Source organism: Oncorhynchus nerka, linkage group LG15, assembly GCF_034236695.1.
Source record: "Oncorhynchus nerka isolate Pitt River linkage group LG15, Oner_Uvic_2.0, whole genome shotgun sequence".
NCBI lineage: Eukaryota > Metazoa > Chordata > Actinopteri > Salmoniformes > Salmonidae > Oncorhynchus > Oncorhynchus nerka.
The window spans coordinates 45,869,370-45,881,515 of NC_088410.1; positions in this window are offsets into that span (position 1 = coordinate 45,869,370).

Genomic DNA, 12,146 nt, shown 5'->3' on the forward strand with positions numbered 1-12,146 from the left:
AGGTGAGATAAGGGAGATAAAGGCAAAAAAAGGCCATGGTGGCAAAGTAAATACAATGTAGCAAGATTTGCAGTGGAAGAATGTGCAAAGTAGAAATAAAAATAATGGGGTGCAAAGGAGCAAAATAAATCAAATAAATACAGTAGGGAAAGTGGTAGTTGTTTGGGCTAAATTATAGGTGGGCTATGTACAGGTGCAGTAATCTGTGAGCTGCTCTGACAGTTGGTGCTTAAAGCTAGTGAGGGAGATAAGTGTTTCCAGTTTCAGAGATTTTTGTAGTTCGTTCCAGTCATTGACAGCAGAGAACTGGAAGGAGAGGCGGCCAAAGAAAGAATTGGTTTTGGGGGTGACCAGAGAGATATACCTGCTGGAGCGCATGCTACAGGTGGGTGATGCTATGGGGACCAGCGAGCTGAGATAAGGGGGGACTTTACCTAGCAGGGTCTTGAAGATGACATGGAGCCAGTGGGTTTGGCGACGAGTATGAAGCGAGGGCCAGCCAACGAGAGCGTACAGGTTGCAATGGTGGGTAGTATATGGGGCTTTGGTGACAAAACGGATTGCAATGTGATAGACTGCATCCAATTTGTTGAGTAGGGTATTGGAGGCTATTTTTTAAATGACATCGCCGAAGTCGAGGATTGGTAGGATGGTCAGTTTTACAAGGGTATGTTTGGCAGCATGAGTGAAGGATGCTTTGTTGCGAAATAGGAAGCCAATTCTAGATTTAACTTTGGATTGGAGATGTTTGATGTGGGTCTGGAAGAAGAGTTTACAGTCTAACCAGACACCTAGGTATTTGTAGTTGTCCACGTATTCTAAGTCAGAGCCGTCCAGAGTAGTGATGTTGGACAGGCGGGCAGGTGCAGGCAGCGATCGGTTGAAGAGCATGCATTTAGTTTTACTTGTATTTAAGAGCAATTGGAGGCCACGGAAGGAGAGTTGTATGGCATTGAAGCTTGCCTGGAGGGTTGTTAATACAGTGTCCAAAGAAGGGCCAGAAGTATACAGAATGGTGTCGTCTGCGTAGAGGTGGATCAGAGACTTACCAGCAGCAAGAGCGACATCATTGATGTATACAGAGAAGTAACGGTCATCAAGGCCAAAAACTTGGACAAGCTCACTTAAAATCGCATGAAAGCCAGTGAGGGCAATGACAAAAAACTGAGTTTTCTTTAAAATATAAATGTTTAAATGGCTGAATAATTGAACAGTGCACCAGGAGTACTTGCTACTGTGATTCCTGAAATGCAGAGGCTCTTGGAGTATTTTTCAAATCCGAAATTATACTTTTGTTACATTGTTTGCTAGATCAACTGGTTAGCAAGCGCTCATTCTCATTGACCACCAAACGTTGCTAACGCTAGCTAGCTAGCCACTAAATCTAACTTGTTTTCTCAAAATGTGTTAGCTAGCTAATTTACCAGTTTAATTGAGTAATTCCCAGCTGCTGTCGATCTCAGGATACAATGAGAGCACTAGTTAGTTCCAAAAGTAATTATAGCTTTGACTGCATGCTGACAGTGAATTCAGCGGCATTTTGTGGCTAGCTACATTAAAAACCTAATTTGACCAGTTTACCATACCCAATAGTTTCCTAATTATCAATGGGTAGTCTGTGTTTAATATCATTATTTATTAGAAACACAGTGTGAGATCATTTTGAGAGGATTTCGCCAGTGGTTGAATGGGAAATTAGGATTCCTGGGAAAATCTAACCAAGGGGGGAGGGGCTTAGCGAAGGGTCAATTGGGTGGACGGCACATCACTGACCAGAGGGTACTGGTGGAGAGGACAGCCTGATTGGGTCATGGAGGATTGTGCTGCACGATGGTCTGATGTTTCTACCCCAGAGGAGAGTTGGTATGCTGCAGCGTGCAAACAGATGGCACTTTTGAATATGTCATAAAATGGCCTACCTGTCACTGAACTGTAACCAAAATAATCCATTACAGCAAATTATGGCTCTGTCACGTTTATATACAATAATACTGTACCAATTTTTGTGTTTTTATTATACAATTATTTTGAATTTCTGAAATAGTATGTCTTTGTTTTTACTGTATTCAACTCTTGGAAAGACATCCAAATAATCTTAATCTTTCGATAAACAACTGTTTCATACACAAATTGAGTTTGGAAACTTGTCTCCGATTTTCTTTCTTCTCCTACATAAGTTATCTGGTAAGTAGTGGACATTTCCATTCTCAGCATACCCTCTCTTTCCTACCCTCCCATGCAGTCAACTGACTTCAATTAGTTTTGACTGTACCATTCCGTAGCCCATGATCCTGCGCTCCATTGGTATTAGCCACACGTCTCTAAGCGGCCGGTCCTCCATTAGTGACACTGATTAACCCCAGAGTGTCTGTCCACACTTCAGCTGATGGGGCCGGACAGGGGATGTCCTGGAATCAGGGCGGCCGGGCAGTGAGGGAGACCAGCAGCTTTGTTAAAATGTATGAGTTTTATCACATCTCATTGAGGCCACTTCATTGTCTGATTGAAACAGAGCCCTATAATAGTGCCATTGGATGAGATTTGGTATTTCCATTTTCACCGAGGTGTTGACCACCAGGCTGCCAATTTGGAAAATAAAAAAATTGGCTTGCTCAAAAGGGTTCCCTCCTCATAGCATATGGCTCAATTCTACTACAGAGAAGCAGAGAGGATAGTGTTTACACTGGTAGGGGAAAGAAAAGTGTTCTGAAGTGTCTTCGGGATGTTTTTGAAGCAAGAAAAATTGATGTCTTGTTTTTTGCATATTGCAGAAATAATAAGCATGCTAACAAACCTCAATGCAAGAGGATTTTATGAGATTTGATAGTTTGAAAGATCCAACTTTTGACACCAATGTAGTGACACCAAGTCAGAGTATGTTATCAATCTTATGATCCATAACATTATAAAAGGTTATAAAGGCTATCACGGTTATCATATTACAAGCTCACACAAGTTCTTGCCGCATATCTATTCATTTTGATCTATGAAGAATTTGTCTTCACGCGCCAACAAGGCCAGGTGAGAGTTACGGTATCCATTTAAATATCTTGGCAGTTAAGTCCAAAAAGAAGTGCTAGGACTGAGCTATGGAAACTTAATGAAATACACACAAAAAAAGGTTTATCTTACAATACATTTCTACAGTGTTCTGCACATGTTAAAACGGATGGCTTTCGATCAACCAATTTTAATCTTCTTTAATGTTGTCAATTACATAATGCAGGAGAGATCTAATCACCCACCAAGCTGGCTGCATTTACCAACAGAACCTCTGACATTATATTACCTGGACTGGCTGAGTTTGAAAGGCGACCCACACAAAAGTGAGGGCTGGGAGAGAGAGTATGAAGGTTTTTATTTATTTTCTGAGATGGAGCAGGGTGATGGAATTTCCTGAGCTATCCAATCAGAAGATTGAATGCCTTGGAGTCCTTGGGACAAACAAGTGCCAGTAATTGAGTTGGTTCCGTTCGAGACAGTGGCAGTTTGGGTAGGAGGCTTACTCGTTCTCCCTCTATCTCCCATTCTACATTTACATTTACATTTAAGTCATTTAGCAGACGCTCTTATCCAGAGCGACTTACAAATTGGTGCGTTCACCTTAAGACATCCAGTGGAACAGCCACTTTACAATAGTGCATCTAAATCTTTTAAGGGGGGTGAGAAGGATTACTTTATCCTATCCTAGGTATTCCTGAAAGAGGTGGGGTTTCAGGTGTCTCCGGAAGGTGGTGATTGACTCCGCTGTCCTGGCGTCGTGAGGGAGTTTGTTCCACCATTGGGGGGCCAGAGCAGCGAACAGTTTTGACTGGGCTGCGCGGGAACTGTACTTCCTCAGTGGTAGGGAGGCGAGCAGGCCAGAGGTGGATGAACGCAGTGCCCTTGTTTGGGTGTAGGGCCTGATCAGAGCCTGGAGGTACTGAGGTGCCGTTCCCCTCACAGCTCCGTAGGCAAGCACCATGGTCTTGTAGCGGATGCGAGCTTCAACTGGAAGCCAGTGGAGAGAGCGGAGGAGCGGGGTGACGTGAGAGAACTTGGGAAGGTTGAACACCAGACGGGCTGCGGCGTTCTGGATGAGTTGTAGGGTTTAATGGCACAGGCAGGGAGCCCAGCCAACAGCGAGTTGCAGTAATCCAGACGGGAGATGACAAGTGCCTGGATTAGGACCTGCGCTGCTTCCTGTGTGAGGCAGGGTCGTACTCTGGGGATGTTGTAGAGCATGAACCTACAAGAACGGGCCACCGCCTTGATGTTAGTTGAGAACGACAGGGTGTTGTCCAGGATCACGCCAAGGTTCTTAGCGCTCTGGGAGGAGGACACAATGGAGTTGTCAACCGTGATGGCGAGATCATGGAACGGGCAGTCCTTCCCCGGGAGGAAGAGCAGCTCCGTCTTGCCGAGGTTCAGCTTGAGGTGGTGATCCGTCATCCACACTGATATGTCTGCCAGACATGCAGAGATGCGATTCGCCACCTGGTCATCAGAAGGGGGAAAGGAGAAGATTAATTGTGTGTCGTCTGCATAGCAATGATAGGAGAGACCATGTGAGGTTATGACAGAGCCAAGTGACTTGGTGTATAGCGAGAATAGGAGAGGGCCTAGAACAGAGCCCTGGGGGACGCCAGTGGTGAGAGCGCGTGGTGAGGAGACAGATTCTCGCCACGCCACCTGGTAGGAGCGACCTGTCAGGTAGGACGCAATCCAAGCGTGGGCCGCGCCGGAGATGCCCAACTCGGAGAGGGTGGAGAGGAGGATCTGATGGTTCACAGTATCGAAGGCAGCCGATAGGTCTAGAAGGATGAGAGCAGAGGAGAGAGAGTTAGCTTTAGCAGTGCGGAGGGCCTCCGTGATACAGAGAAGAGCATTCTCTTCCACTCTTTCTCCCCTTCCCCTCTCTCCAGGGGTGGACTTAGTGATTTGGAGGCCCCAGGCAGAGGCCAGTCTGAGAAATGCGTATTGTATCCTAATAGAGCCTAAGGGCCCGGGGCTTGGTTTCTACGAAGCTACCCTTGTTGAGAACCAGGCTTCTCTAATACAGGTAAGCTTGGGGAAGTTCATGGGGGAAAAAAATAGCGAAATAATAGCGAAATAAGGGTGGCAAACCAGTGTAAATCAGTGACGCCTCGCTAAATGTCAAACCAATCAATTGCCTTGCTTGGGCGGAGCGCCTACAGTGCTCATCAGATTAGTGTAGTAGGTGCAACAGTGTATGACAATTCTTTTTACAGTCTATGGTGAGAATAGCAGATTAAAAGACCATCAAAATATTTTGATGTTGATAATGTCTATAGAGCACACCTCTGACAAAACATAATTTAATTACATTTTCTGCAATGTTGCAACCCTTACAAAAAGTCCTACAGGAATCCTGCAGGAATTCAACCTCTTGTGAAGTTATTGTGCAGGTGTCCTCCTGCAGGACTCCTGGAGGAGTATGGCTTGTACTGCAGAAATGTTGAATATTTCTGAAGAATATCGCAATTCCAGCAGGACCAAGTCAATTTCAGGTTGAGTCCTGCAGGACAAAAACCCGCAGGATTGTGATACTCGTACAGGATATGGCAATACCTGGAGGACCAAGTACACTCCTGCAGGAAGCATGCAGGACCAAAACCTGCAGGATTTTGATATTCCTGCAGGATATGGCAATTTCAAGTTAACTACAGGATGTGAGATACGGTATGTTGTGAAAACAGAAATAAGATACTTTTTAAATGTAGTGCCATAACAGAGATTTCAACTCAGCAGATGAGAAATGTAATAAATGACAATGTCCACATGCGATAAATATAGAGTATGCTATTTTTATTTGATAGATACCAACACAATTGATAATGGTTTCAATAGGCCCACAGTTCAGTCAATGTAATTAATGTCAATGTAATAATGCATTGGTCATGCTGCCAGAAGCACCTTCATTCATACATTTTCTGAATAAATAAATACGACTAAAATAAAGTTGTTTACAGTTAAGTTAAGCGGGTCAACCCTTTCTCATTCAATCTCCCATTTGTTGGGGTATAAAAGCATAGCCCACTTCACTGCCAATGTCAGCAAAAGACCTGACCATCCCCCACTGACATGATAGGTGATGACTACATGGTTTACTCGTTTCGATAAGGTGCTTTCTGTTTTGGAAAGAATGCAATTCCTATTAAAGATAGTTCTGTGGTGAAATGTACATGGTTCTTTGTAAGTAACGTCTGACTCTCCAAGGAGAAAAGCCTCCCTTGATGTAGGGTTCTGTGCAACAGGATACCCTCGTAAAGATAGTCTTTTTTTAAACATTTGTTGTCGAGTTTGTAGCCCCTTAACATATCTTCAACAAACCTTTTGCTAGCTTGGTTTGATTCTGTGCTGAATGTAAGTGTCGGGATGTGTTGGTAGATGGTGAACATTTCCAGTATTTGTACACCTTGAGTGCCATGGAAGAGTTTACCAAGTCTCCCATTACTACTTTCAAAGATGAATGAATGAAAGGGAGAGGACTTGAATATTGGAAAGCCAACCACATTCCATGAGAGTGAAAGGTTAATTACATCAGTGTAATTAAGGGTATCTATTGACTTATATAGTGCACCATCATAAATGTAATCTATACTATCTGGACTGCTCTTGGACCTAGAATAATTATATTCTAATGCTTCACAGAATTTGGTGTCGGATAACTTTTCCTCAAGTTGCTTTTAAACGGACAATTTCATGAACACTGATGCACCCATGACAAGAGATGGCATATCCCCACATGGGATAACCACATGATGTGCAATGATCTGGTACTTCACCGCCAAAGAAATCCTGGCAAGTTGGACAAATATATTGCCTTTCAAAAGTGTCATTACAGTCAAAATACTTCATAAACCTGTAGACTGTTGGGAACGCCGTTTTTTCCCCTCTGGACAATGGAGATTTATAATGTCCAATAAATCACGGAGAGAGAGCTCAGCTCAGAGAGCTCAGCTCAGCCCCTTTAAAAAAAAATTATCACCTAAAATGACAAACCCAAATCTAACTGCCTGTAGCGCAGGCCCTGATGCAAGGATATGCATATTATTGGTACCATTTGAAAGGAAACACTTTAAAGTTTGTGGAAATGGGAAAGGAATGTAGGAGAATATAACACATTAGATCTGGTAAAAGATAATACAAAGGGGAAAAATGATTTATTTTGTATTTTTTTGTACCATCATCTTTGAAATGCAAGAGAAATGCCAAAATGTATTATTCCAGCCCAGGTGCAATTTATATTTTGGGCAATCGATGGCAGCAGTGTATGTGCAAAGTTTTAGACTGATCCAATGAACCATTGCATTTATGTTCAAAATGTTGTATCAAGACTGCGCAAACGTGCCAAATGTGTTTATTAATAGCTTTTCATGTTCAAAACAGTGCACTCTCCTCAAACAATAGCATGATATTCTTTCACTATGTCCTGGGAAATGTTCTTGTTACTTACAAGCTCATGCTAATCGCATTAGCCTACATTAGCACAACCGTCCCACAGGGGATCCACCAATCCTGAATAAGTTTAACACTATTTTGTGGTGTGGGGGCTGTGCTTTGGCAAAGTGGGTGGGGTTATATCCTTCCTGTTTGGCCCTGTCTGGGGGTGTCCTCGGATGGGGCCACAGTGTCTCCTGACCCCTCCTGTCTCAGCCTCCAGTATTTATGCTGCAGTATGTTATGTGTGTCGGGGGGCTAGGGTCAGTTTGTTATATCTGGAGTACTTCTCCTGTCCTATTCGCTGTCCTGTGTGAATCTAAGTGTGCGTTCTCTAATTTTCTCCTTCTCTCTTTCTTTCTCTCTCTCGGAGGACCTGAGCCCTAGGACCATGCCCCAGGACTACCTGACATGATAACTCCTTGCTGTCCCCAGTCCAACTGGCCATGCTGCTGCTCCAGTTTCAACTGACCTGAGCCCTAGGACCATGCCCCAGGACTACCTGACATGATGACTCCTTGCTGTCCCCAGTCCACCTGGCCATGCTGCTGCTCCAGTTTCAACTGTTCTGCCAGTTTCAATACTTTTGCACGCCCAATTTTTCAGTTTTTGATTTGTTAAAAAAGTTTGAAATATCCAATAAATGTCGTTCCACTTCATGATTGTGTCCCACTTGTTGTTGATTCTTCACAAAAAAATACAGTTTTATATCTTTATGTTTGAAGCCTGAAATGTGGCAAAAGGTCGCAAAGTTCAAGGGGGCCGAATACTTTCGCAAGGCACTGTATGTCTGTGTCCTGGGAAATGTTCTTGTTGCTTATAACCTAATGCTAATTGCATTAGCCTACATTAGCTCAATCGTCCCGTGGAAGGGACACTGATCCCAAAGAAGTTTTTTAATGATGTGATGTTTTACGCAATTGCCAGTGCCCCCCTTATCTCTCTCTGTAAGCATACATCTACATTTTTCTCCAAGACTCCTCACATCTAGATACTTTCCAAGAGGGGAGCAATGTGTGCTTTCTTTATTGTTGGTAATGGGATGTGCACAATATAGTATATAGTATGTGGCGTGAACAAAGAAGGCAAGAGTTTTATAGCATGTGCATTGACTTGGCTAATGATGGGAACAGAATAGGAGAGGAATGGGTCATGTGACGGCCTACACAAACCTCGTAAAAAAATGTCAGTTTCCATCGTTGCCATGGCTATACTCGCCGATAGCAGATGCATCTAAGCAGGAAAAGCAAACAACTGAGGAATGGGGGTCTTCTGCCTTTTCTTCCCCTCCTCTCACAGTGACTCTTGCATTGTCACCCTATATTCTTCTCCTCTCTTTCACTGTCAATCTCTCTCTCTACCCCACCAACCCTATCTTTCTCTCTACCACTCTTTCAACTTTCCCATCTTCTATGTTCTCTCAAGGATGGCTGCTTTGCCAATCATGACCTGTTTGCATATTGCTGCTGCCCCGTCCTCTGACTGATCGACAGTGACAACCAGAGCGGGCTCTGCCAGCCAGTGCTCATAAACTTCAAATGACACACTTGAAAAAGGCATTTTCTGCCTCTCTGACAAGCCTTGTTGCTTACTAATTTGCTAAATTGAGATAAGACCGTTCCTAAAGGGGCATAACATTTTATTAAATTCAAAGACAAAAGGGTACATTTAAGTTTGAAAAATACAAGGGGGCCAGTATTGACCTCAGGCTAGTTGATTACATTATGTGCAATGATTATACTGCTTGTGTCCTATAACCTATAGGTGGAACAAGTTAATTATTTCCTAACACAAAACCTGCAAAGCCGTCCAATATATGTATATTTCCACAATGTTTACGAGATTGATTGAATGTATTTTTTCCCCAAATTAAATTCAAATCTAATATGCAATATATACTGTAGAAATGCAATCTTCATGTACTAGGTTAGCACTCTTGATTTGTTAAACTTACTGTGTGCTGCACAGTAACTACAGTGTAACCTCAAATACAGAGCTTTGGAGTACGAGCTAGTGAGAGCAGATGGAAAATAAATTAATACCTTTAGTTGTTTCCATGGCAAATAAATTTGACATTTAAAGTAAGAGCACCTATTCAAACTGTGTTAATAGCTATCATGTTTGTTTTTTTAAACACTTTACTTGTAGTCTACATCTTGATTGAGCTCTTGAATCTGAACTTTTTCATCAAAAGTATAATGTAGTACATTTAGAATAAAGTGTTTCATGTCACACCAAGATATGCTGGGTAGTGGGTACACACTGAACCAGAAAAAGTTGAAGATTCTTGTCCATCGTATGAGGCCCTGCTAGACTGACTATCGGTTTTAATGGAGGCTACTTATGTGGCTGCAGTACGGGGAAGAAAACGATAACTTTAAGCTGATTGAAGTGAAATTGATTCAACAAGTTGACTTGATTCAACAATGGCTACATAATGTTGAAATACACTGCCTTCAGAAAGTATTCACACCCCTTGACTTTTTCCACATTATGTTGTGTTACAGCCTGAATTTAAAATTCATTCATTGAGATTTTGTGTCACTGGCCAAAAAACAATAGCCCATAATGTCAAAGTGGAATTAGGTTTTTTGAAATGTTTATTAATTAATAAAAAAAGGAAAAGCTGTCTTGAGTCAAGTATTCAACCACTTTGTAATGGCAAGCCTAAATAAGTTCAGAAGTAAAACTATGATTAACAAGTCACATAAGTTGCATGGACTCTGTGTGCAATAATAGTGTTTAACATGATATTTGAATGACTATCTCATCTCTGTACCCCACACATACAATTATCTGTAAGGTCCCTCATTCAGGCAGTGAATTTCAAACAGAGATGCTTTACAAAGAAGGGCACCTATTGGTAGATGGGTAAAAAAAAAAAGCAGACATTGAATATTCCTTTGAGCATGGTGAAGTTATTAATTACACTTTGAATGGTGTATCAATACAACCAGTCACTACAAAGTTACAGGCATCCTTCCTAACTCAATTGCTAGAGTGTATAGAGAGGGATGCTAGAGAGGGATGCTATGTTAGCTAGCTGACTATCCAACACAACACTGGAACTCTTCCAAGTTAAGGTAAGCTTTTGGTTTTATAGATTTATTGCGACTGGGGCCCGCCGGTGTAACTGCTTACTGACTATACACTGTAACGTGACTGCATTGTAACGGAGGAGGAGTAGTAGGAAGGATCGGAGGACCAATGCGCAGCGTGGTAAGTGTTCATGATATTTATTATAACTCAGAACACTAAAGAATAAAACAACAAAGAGAACGAAATGAAACCGAAACAGTCCTGTATGGTGAATACACAAAAACACACAACAGAAAATAATCACCCACAACTCAAAGGTGAAACCAGGCTACCTAAGTATGGTTCTCAATCAGGGACAACGATTGACAGCTGCCTCTGATTGAGAACCATACCAGGCCAAATCCCAAATTATAGAAAAAGGACATAGACTGCACACCCCAACTCACGCCCTGACCATACTAAAACAAAGACAAAACAAAGGAACTAAGGTCAGAACGTGACATGCATAAATGTATTGGGTTTACTAAGGCATTAGTTATATTAGCTATGTTGACTAGGACGTTACTTTAGCTAATATGGGGACAACGATGTAGGCTGTGTGTAGCGGTTATGACATGGTTTAGCTTGGAAATGTTATTTTTCTCCTGGTCACATGCAGCTGATGTGTTGTTCATTGAAACGAAAGGAAAAGGTGAGAGGAGGAAAGTGCATAGAGGCGAGAAGGAATACAACGTGGCTGCTATGAAAGTGAACTGTGTTTATGTGTGATCAGGGGGTATTAACTCTGCGGATTTTATTGAAAAACATTTCTTAAACGGAAGCAAATGAAAAGGGATAAAAATACCTGAATTTATCCAATAGAAACTCTTGTTTGCAGCTGTTGGGCTAATGATTACACCCTAGGTAAGCAAGTTGCAGGTAAGACTGTGACAGGCGGTATTGAATGTGTCACTGTCTGTCCACGTGTCACTGTCTGTCATCTCAAATTTTTCTCTAAACCTGTGTGCACCTACATTGTAAACTTTATTTCATTGGCTAGGTTGTAGCAACCTCATGATGGGTATAGGCAAAATTCGAGCATCATGTAGTAGCCTAAACCTATTGATTGTACATTGAACTGGGTGAATGGAATATGAATGACAGTCATCCAACGTTCTGTATTAGAAATAAGGCCATGCTCATGAAAAAACAAATCATCCTCCCTCATAATAAACGGCACTGACCGCCACTGATTGACTCAGTGATGTGAATACTTATGTAAATTAAATATTTCTGTATTTCATTTTCAATACATTTGCAAACATTTTTTGAGATTTAAAAAAAAATCTATTTCAAATTCAGGCTGTATCGCAACAAAATGTGGAATAAATTAAGGGGTATAAATATTTTCTGAAGGCACTGCAGGGTGGATTCTTGGTCTAGAGATCTAGTATTAATTTATTTCATCAATTTTATTCAGATTGGCGAAGAGAAAACAAATATTATGATATTCAAATAGGTAGTTATCATGCATTATGTGGCTTATCATATATTAATCATTATGCACATCATTATGTTAGAATAATAGTTTAGTAATGACTTCATCATGCTTTTCCAGTTCATTGGCTCACATAATCTTCCTTTGCAGGGAACAGGAGGAGAAATTACTTTCAGAATGAAACCAA